Genomic DNA, 10,515 nt, shown 5'->3' on the forward strand with positions numbered 1-10,515 from the left:
GGAGGGGCTCTGCACTCAGCAGGGAGTCTGCTTTGGATTCTATCTTCATGTCCCTCCTGCTCCTGATCCTGCTCTTTCTCTCTCAAATAAATAAATAAAATATTTTTTCAAAAAAGAATATAAATGCATATATTCTAAGAAATACTAACAAACTGAATCCAGTCACTCATAAAAAGGCTACTGCATTATGATCAATTTGAATTTCTCCCAGAAATGCAAGAATGGTTTAATTTTCAAGATAATTAATCCATAAAACTCACCATATTAACAAAACAAAACAAAATCATATGATCATCTCAACAGATGCAGATAAACTTTTTATAAAATTCAATACCTATTTAAGACAAAAACTCAATACACTCGGAATAAAAAGAAATCTCCTTAATCTGACAAATGTTATCTATTAAAAAAAAAAGTGGGGGGGAGGAAGAAACTACAATAAACATTATACTTACTAGTAAAATACTGAAAGTTTTCCTCTGAAATCAATGAGATAGGATTTCTGCTATCATCACTTTTACCCAGCATTGTGTCTGATGTCCTCGCCACAGCAATAAGGCAGAAGGAAAAGGTATCATAATTGAAAAAGAAGAAATAAAAACTGTTCTATGCAGATAACATGACCAAGTACACAGAAAATTCAAGCAAGTTTGTGAAATTTGAATATTACTTTATGAATTTAGAAAGTTCATTGGAAACAAGATTAGTATAAAAAATCTATTTCACTTTTATCCATAAAACAATATTAGAGAAATAAACCATACAAACAAGACTACTTAAAATAGCAGCCCCCAAAATCAAATATTTAGAAATAAATCAATTAGAAAATGAGCAGTCATACAAAACTATACAACATTATTGATGTGGAGGAAGGAAAATACAACTTCAAAACCCTCTAGCCATCCTGTCCCACCGAACTGGGGGAAACTGAGAAGACCTTGTGACATTCACAGCCCAGGGACACAGGCTGGCTAAAAGATTAAGACTTAATCATAAGACTAAAGAACACTTCCCCTTTGCCATGCCTTATCACCATACCACTAAAGATCTATTTACCTAAGTTCCTTTTACCCAGTACACCATTTCAGGCTGTTCACAAAATGTCAGAAGGCATACTAAAGACAGAAAGCACAGTATGAAGAGACAGAGCAAGCACCAGAATCAGACTTGATATGATAAATGTGCTGGAATTATTAGATCACAAATTTAAAACACTGTGATTACTATTTTAAAAACTGTAATGGAAGAAGTAGACAACCTTCAAGAATAGATGGATAATGTAAGCAGAGAGATGGAAATTCAAAGAAAAAATTTAAAATGCTAAAGATCAAAAACACTGTAACAGAAATGAAGAATGCCTTTGATGGGCTCATTAGTAGAGTAAAATCACCAAAAAATTTCCTGCACCTAAACAGCTATTTTAGCAAGGTTGCAGGATTTAACATTAATATACAAAAGTCAATCATTTTCCTATACATCAGCAATGAACAAGTGGACTTTGAAATGAAAAATAATGCCATTTACATCAGCATCCCCACAAATGAAATACTTAGGTGTAAATCTAACAAAATATATACAAGATTTATATGAGACACACTATGTAACTCTGATGAGAGAAATCAAAGAACTAAATAAATGGAGAGATATTCCATGTTTATAGATAGGAAGACTTAATATTGTTAAAATGCCAGATCTTCCCAAATTGATCTATAGATTCACAGCAATCCCAACCAAAATCTCAACTAGTTTGTAGATATTGACAAACCGATTCTAAAATTTATATGGAGAAACAAAGATTCAAAAGAGAGAATATAACACCAAGGAAAACGAAGTCAGAGGACTAAAATTACCCAACCTAAAGACTTTCTATAAAGCTACAACAATCAAGACAGTGTTGTACCAACTAAAGAATAGACAAATATATCACTGCAACAGAAGAGAGGGCCCATAAATAGACAAACATAAGTATAGTCAACAGATCTCTAACCAATAATACAATGGAGAAATGATAGTTTTTTCAAAAAATGGTGCTGGAACAACTGAACATCACACACCAAAAATACAAAAATCTTGGGGTGCCTGGATGGTCCAGTCTGTTAAGCATCTAACTCTTGATCTCAGCTCAGGTCTTGATCTTAGGGTCATGAATTCAAGCCCAGCTTTGGGCTCCATGCTGGACTTGGAGCCTACTTAAAAAAATACATATATAGACACAGATCTTAGCAGTTCTCACAAATAAGAATTCAAAATGCATCACAGACCTAAATGTAAAATGCAAAACTATAAATCTCTTAGAAGATACATAGGAGAAAATCTAGATGACTTTGGGTATGGTGGTAATATTTTAGATTCAACATCAAAACTTGATCCATGGAAGACATAACTGATGAGCTGGATTTCATTAAAATTAAAAACTTGTACTGTAAGAAAGATACTGAAAAGAATGAGAAGACAAGGTGCACAATGGGAGAAAATATTTAAAAAAAAAATCTGATAAAGGACTATTATACCAAATATACAAAGAACTCTTAAAATTCAGCAGTAAGAAAGAAACCCATTTGAAAAAATGGGCCAAAGTACTGCATTGACACCTCACCAAAGAAGATTTAAAAAATGGCAAATAAGCATATAAAAGGAGACTTAACATCATATTTCACTGGGGAATTGCAAACTAAATTACTATGATACCACTACAAGTGGAATGGAAAAAAAACAACAGCCCAAACACCAAGCACACCAAATGCTGATAAGGATGTGAAACAAAAGGAAATTTCATTCATTGCTCTGAGTAGAATGCAAAATGGTACAAACACTTTGGAAGATAGTATGGCATTTTTTTACAAAACTAAACATACTTTTACCATATGATCCAACAATCATACACCTTGGTATTTACTCAGATTAGTTGAAAACTTACTTCCACACAAAACCTGCACATGTTTATATCAGCTTTTTTTTTTTAATAATCACCAACATTAGGAAGCAATCAAGATGTCCTTCACTAGATGAATGGATAAATTAACTATAGTACATCCAAACAATGGAATGCTACTTAGTGAGAAAAAGAATTGAGCAAGCCATGAAAAGAATTGAGCAAGCCATGAAGAGATCATAGCAAGCCATGAAAAGACATGGAGGAAATGTAAATGAAGATTGCTAAATGAAAGAAGCCAGATGAAAACATTATGACTCTAACTATATGACATAATGGAAAAGGCAAAACTATAGAAGTAATAACAAGACCAGAGGCTGTCAGTGGCTAAAAGGAAGGGACAGAGGGGCGCCTGGGTGGCTCAGTGGGTTAAAGCCTCTGCCTTCGGCTCGGGTCATGATCCCAGGGTTCTGGGATCGAGCCCCGCATCGGGCTCTCTGCTCAGCGGAGATCCTGCTTCCTCCTCTCTCTCTGCCTGCTTCTCTGCCTACTTGTGATCTCTGTCTGTCAAATAAATAAATAAAATCCTGAAAAATATATATTAAAAAAAAAAGGAAGGGACACATAAGCAAGTACAGAGCAAAAGATTTTTAAGACAATGAAACTTTTTTCTGTAGGATATGATAATGGTGGACACAGGTATTGCACATTTGTTAAAACCCACAGAATGTACAAGATCAAGAGTGAACTCTAATGTAAACTATGGACTTTGGGTGATGATGATGGTCAATGTAGGTTCATCAAGTGTAACAAATGTACTACTCTGGTTGAAAGTGTTGATAGTGTGGGGTGCCTGGGTGACTCAGTCAGTTAAGTGGCCAACTTTGGTTTTGGCTCAGGTCATGATCTCACTGTATTGGGGCTCTGCACTCAGTGTGGAATCTACATCAGATTCTTTCTCCCTTTCCCTCTTCCTTTCCCCTCTCCCTTCCCCCTGCCCTTCCCTATTCACAAGTGCTCCCTCTCTCTAAAACAAATAAATAAAATCTTTATTTAAAAAAATAAAGATTGGGGCACCTGGGTGGCTAGGTGGTTTAAAGCCTCTGCCTTCAGCTCAGGTCATGATCTCAGGGTCCTGGGATTGAGCCCCACGTCCGGCTCTCTGCTCAGCGGGGAGCCTGCTTCCTCCTTTCTCTCTGTCTGCCTCTCTGCCTACTTGTGATCTCTATCTATCAAATGAATAAATAAAATCTAAAAAAAAAAAAAAGAGAGAGAGAGGAAAAAAAAATGTGCTGACAGTGGGAAAGGTTGTGAGTGAGCTGGGGCAGAGATACATGAGAACTCTCTGTACCTTATACTCAATTTTGCTGTGACTCTAAAAATGCTCTAAAAATAAATCTTATTAAAAATTATTGAGATAAAGAAGGCCTTACTCGGGGCGCCTGGGTGGCTCAGTGGGTTAAAGCCTCTGCCTTCCACTCAGGTCCTGGGGTCAAGCCCCTATTGGGCTCTCTGCTCAGCGGGGAGCCTGCTTCCCTTCCTCTCTCTCTGCCTGCCTCCCTTCCTCTCTCTCTGCCTGCCTCTCTGCCTACTTGTGATCTCTCTCTGTCAAATAAATAAATAAAATCTTAAAAAAAAAAAAAGAATTCCTTACTAGCTGCTTCTCCCACATGTTTCATGATATAGGTTAGAGCCTCCAATCAGCCAGCACCACCAGAGCATTTCAGGAGACACACCACCGCCACTCCACCCCTCACCATGCAATGAAAGAGGATCAAGAGCTGGAGAGAAAAATAACTGAATTGAAGACCTCAGTGGCTGAAGGCTAGAGGAAGACAGCCCTGGAAAACAGTCCAGGCAGCTGGAACAGATAGACAGTGTATGACATTTGTATTACACAAGGAGGCCATACTCTAGGAAATTCTCTTTGTTACATGATCACGAAGAATTTGGAAGTAGAATTTTGCAGTTACACTACAACCCATTCTTCAGAGAGCAAAGTTAATTTACACATTCAGACTTGAGGTGCTCTTCCAGCTGTTGAACCATTTTGGGGAGGTTTAAATAAGCTTATGAATATCTGCCAACATGAGCTTGACAAGTTTGCGGTCAGAATAAATTACTATAAGGATCAAAAAGCAAGCAGAAATGAATCTACATTCTAGTCCCTTATGCACTATACAGGGAGGACTGTCCTCTAGGATATTCTCTTCATGATCTTGCAAAACCCAGAAGTAGAAATCTGTGATTACAACATGATCTGTCCTTCAGAAAGGTGTGCTTCTAGCTATGACCCATTATGGCTGTTGGAATCCCTGAAAGAACCTTTGTGTTCATGTAATAAATTCCCTCTTTTATTTAAACTAAAAAAAAAAAAAAAGAAGAAGAAAAGAAAAAAGAAAATCTTATGAAATGAAAAACTATACAATGCTCATGGTCTGGAAGACCTACTATAGTAATATATTAATCATCTCTAAGTTAGACTATATATTCAATGTAACCCAAATCAAAATCTCAGCAAGTATATTTAAAACATAAATGGATAACACAAATTAGCTGCTTATAAATTTTATACAGAAATTCAAAAAGCCAAGAATATCCAAGTCTACCATTTTAGGGACAGTTTCTATTGATATGTTGTTTTCATTTGGATGGGCTGTACTTTCCTATTTTTTTGTGTGTGTTGTGATATTTCTGTTGAAAACTGACATTTGAGTCTAATAATGTGGTAACTCTAGAAATCAGATTCTACCCCTTTCATGTTTTGCTGTTTTTTTTTTAATTTTTGCTTTTTTGTGTTTTATGTTTTTATTATTGTGGGCTGCTGCTTTTTTAAAAAAAGATTTTATTTATTTGATAGAGAGAGAGACAGTGAGAGCAGGAACATAAGCAGGGTCAGTGGGAGAGAGAGAAGCAGGCTTCCCACCAAAGCAGGGAGCCCCATGTGGGGCTCGATCCCAGGACCCTGGGATCATGACCTGAGCCAAAGGCAGATGCTTAACGACTGAGCCACCCAGGTGCCCCATAGGCTGCTTCTATGCTGAGGACCAGCTTGAACTGTAAACTTTAAGTCTTCTCAGATCTTTAATGAACATGTATCTTTTCCTTTGCATGAGGAATCACTTCCTAATTTTCCTCATATATGCAATTGCTCTCGAATGTTATATAATATTTAGTGCCTCACTCCAATAAAAGGGGAAAAGAGAAAAATGAAGTCCACTTGAAGTTGTTATATCCAGAGGAGGAAGGGTTTACAACAATAAGGAGAGGTGCAACAGCAGTGGCCACTTGATTCTTTGTACCTCTGTGATTAGAAACAGCAATCAACGATTAGGGTACAAATCCCAAATATAGGGAGGACGGTGTCCTTTTTGCCAACCCTGGCTCCTGCAGGCTAAGTGCACGTTGCTTCAAGAATGGTTAGGAATGGATTATGGGTAGATGGTACTGTGCTGAGAGCTAAAATGAACCAAACTAACCACAATTTACCATCCAAGAATTACCTTGGAGGTAACAAGCCTTCAACACACTCTAGAGTTCCAAAACACAGGCATAGCTCAGATATTGTAGGTTCATTTCCAGATCATTGCAATAAGGCAAATAGTACAAAGAAATAAATTAAATCAAGTTTTTGGCTTCCCAATGCATAAAAAATATGTTTACACTATACTGTAATCTATTAGGTGTGCAATAGCATTATGTCTTTTAAAAAGTACACACCCTAATTTAAAAATACTTTATTGCTAAAAAATGCCAACATCTGACCTTTCAGTGAGTTGTAATTTCAGATGAGAGATCCCCATAATAAATATAATAATAATGAAAAAGTTTGAAATATTGTAAGACCTACCAAAATGTGACAAAGAGACACAACGTGAGAGCATGTTACTGGGAAAATATGCCAATAGTAATGTTTGATTCAGGGTTGCCACAAACCTTCAATTTATTAAAAACACAGTACCCACAAAACACAATAAAGTGAAACATAATAAAGTGAAATATGTCTGTAGTTACACCAGACAGATTCCACCAGTACAACTGTTGTCTAGACAAGAACACAGATTCCTGACATTTAGCTACTCCAATCCTCCAGAATCCTCCCTTCAGGAATATCTTGAAGAAGAATAAAGCTAGAGGACCTATAGTACCAGACATGAAGCCCTATGAAAAACTATGATAATTAAGAAAGTGTGTTTTCACCTAAGGATAAACAAATACACCAATGGAAGAGAATAGAATAGGCTTACATTTATGTGATCACTTGATTTAACTGTAGATCTAATTATAAAAGCAAGACAATAAATAGGATATATCACAGAAAACTTCCATGATCTTGGAGTAGGCAAAGATTTGAAAACAATACAAAGGAAGTAGTAATCATGAAGGGAAAATTGATGAATTGGACTACATTAAAATTGAACACTTTTGTTCATCCAAAGAGATATTTAAAAGGTAAACCACGGAGCAGAAAAAGTTTTATATATATATATATATATATATATATATAATTTGTTAACAACATATATAAGACAAAATCTACAAAGAACAATAAGATAATAGAAAAAAATGGGCACAAATCATGAACAGGCACTTTCCCAAAGAGTATATATGAATGGCTAATAAATGTTTGAAAAGGGGTATTTTAGTTATCAAATTTAACCAAAATGAAATTAACTGCAAATTTAAACAACAATGAAATACTACTACATAACTGCCAGAATGACAATATTTAAAAGACTGAAAATGCCAAGGATTGATGAGTTTGAAAAGAGCTACAATTTTCATATTGCTGTTAAGAATTATACTTTAGGGGCTGCCTGGGTGGCTCAGTGGGTTAGGCCTCTGCCTTCAGCTCAGGTCATGATCTCAGGGTCCTGGGATCGAGTCCCGCATGGGGTTCTCTGCTGGGCGGGGAGCCTGCTTCCTCCTCCCTCTCTCTCTCTCTCTCTCTCCTTCTCTGCCTACTTGTGATCTCTCTCTGTCAAATAGATAAAATCTTAAAAAAAAATGGACTATACTTTAGAAAACCATTCAGCAGTATTTACAAAAACTGAACACACATCTACCTTATGACCCAATAATTTCACTTCTTTATATTTATGCACAAAAAGACCTGTGGATGATGGTCAGAGCAGCACTGTTTACATAACCAAACAACCAAAATGTTCATCAGTAATAGAAAAGACAAATTGTGGTGTATTCATGTGATGGAATACTATAGAACAATGAAAATAAACAAGTTACAACCACATGTGACAATATGAATGAATTTCATACATGTAATATAAACTATAATATTCAGGAAAGAGTACATACGGTAAGATTCCATTTATATAATGGTCAAAAACAGGAAGAACTAATTAATGATGATAGTAGTCGGGATAATTGCTGATTCTGGGCATGGGAGGGTGAATGAGGTTTTCAAGAATGATGATGTTTTATTCTCATCTGGGTGTTGATGAAATCGGTGTATTCACTTTGTGAAAATCCATTTGCACTTTAAAAAATATTTAGGCTACTTTGAGTATATGTTATTTTGTTTACCACAGTTAGGTTCTATATAAAAACACATCTATGCACAGATAATCACATAAAGATAGAAAACGATTTTAAGTGCTATGCTAAATTTACAAGCTTAAAAACAAAATGCTAATTAAATAACAACATCCACAATACAAAAAAATCAAACAACACTATAAAAGACACCTTTAAATCATATTTTTTATGTCTGTGTATTACAAATTGCCCTTCTTTAGGATTCACCCCTTAGTTCCTTGTTATTTCATGTTGAACAAAATCATTAAAATATGTGTCAGCTCTTATACATCTGAAGAAATATGACCAACCTTCCTAGATATAGGGAAAAAATATATAATGTGCCAAAGACTCCTTGGCTTTCCTTTTTGAAGACGTGAACTTTAAGCATACAAAAAAAAATAATAATAATAATGCCTGGCCTAGACCGTTTATCTAGGTTAGCTTGGTTTGAAACTAATCTTTTTTTACCTTTGAACTGAACATTATTGTTTTGAATTTGTCACTAAAACATTAAATAAAGGAGACTCCCAAAGATACATAATTTAAAATGTTTCAAGAACGGGAAGAATCATTCTTCATTTATGAGTTACTTTTTAATAAATAAATCGTTACTACAAGATCCATGAAATTATCTTACCTCCAACACTACTTCACATTAGCCAAGTCATTTACCCCTGAGTTTCATCATGTATTAAACACAGAAATTGGATCAGGTCCTATTTAGCCTTAGCATTCTAAGTATAACGCAAATGTTGACAAAGGTAAGGTTCCTGCTACAGTGAACTGGATTATTTTAGCTAATATTAACTCCTGCAGAGAATACACAAAAAGATTTTGTTCATTAATTGTCCTTAAATATGTATCATTCATAACCTCGAAGTCATAATTACTAATTTATGATGCCAATTTAGTGACAGTAATTTTGAAAGTGTCTTTTCTTTATTTTAATATTTAAGATTATTAATTAATGTTAAGATTATCAAGTGGTTGTTTTACAGCTAGAACATATAATTGTGCTAAAATTTAGTATTTTAACTGTCTGAAAGACTGCATGGAAATCAAAGAGCCTCTTTTTCCATTGTGTTTTTAGAGAGAAACAACACAAATAATATTCCCAGAGGAATGCTAGGTTTCTCATATATCCCTGATAATATTGATAAGAAGTTCACAGTATACTTGGTAAGAAACAGAATGGCAGAAGGAAAAAAATCAATGATGCAATCAAAAGACAGCACTCTTCTAGGAAATGCTATGTTATTTTCAAACATGTCACCAGTCTGTACAAGTTATTGTCAGGAACTGGTCTATCTCTATAGCAAGTGGCAACATTAAAAGAACATGTTACTGTTCAAACTGGGAGATTAACAAGGTAAGAGAATTCAAGGTGGCAGGTATATGAAGGGCAAACTTCTATCAAAAGTAAACAAAATGTCTCAGAAGGGGCTCTGATCCACTGGAATGTGGATTTACTTGTAAATCCACAGAATAATAGATGAATTACTCAGTTTTCTCTCTAGTTAGAATGTCTACATTAATGCAGTGTACTCATCTCCCCCAAGGGTATGGGGACCAACATTAGATAATTAAGCAAAAGCAATATGCTAAAGAAACTGAAATTGTATGAATACAATTATGAATTGTATGAATATGAATACATTTTTCAGCCCAAAATATTTCTGGTGTTAATATTAGAATGAACTAAAAAATTCTGAAAGAATAAAATATTTAGAGTTGAAAATATCTTTGTGGCAAATACCTAGGTAAGCAAAGTGCCTCACCCAAGGTCATATAGACAAGAAAGTGAAAAAAACAAGCATAGAACCTGTTACTAATAATGGGCACTGCTCAGTAGGTTTGACCTCTACATGGTCAGTAGGCAATAGACAAATAGACAAAAGAGAGACAAATTTAGTACTGAAGATACTTTGTATTATTATATATTGGCAGGCAAAGTCATATAATATACCCTATACAAAGGAGTAGCACACAAAAATGTTTATACATATAAAGGGCTATAAAAGGGTATGTTTATACATATAAACACATATGCATAGATATACCTTTATATACAAAATATTTTATTTATGTACCTATACCCCTATATA

At 35.0% G+C, this 10,515-nt stretch overlaps 1 pseudogene; it reads left to right on the forward strand.

Moving 5' to 3' along the window:
* The first annotated feature begins 4,635 nt into the window (after positions 1-4,635).
* On the forward strand, positions 4,636-5,106 carry LOC116873613 (annotated as a pseudogene).
* Positions 5,107-10,515: the final 5,409 nt, after the last annotated feature.

Source organism: Lontra canadensis, unplaced genomic scaffold (genome assembly GCF_010015895.1).
Source record: "Lontra canadensis isolate GAN:19392208 unplaced genomic scaffold, GSC_riverotter_1.0 scaffold34, whole genome shotgun sequence".
NCBI lineage: Eukaryota > Metazoa > Chordata > Mammalia > Carnivora > Mustelidae > Lontra > Lontra canadensis.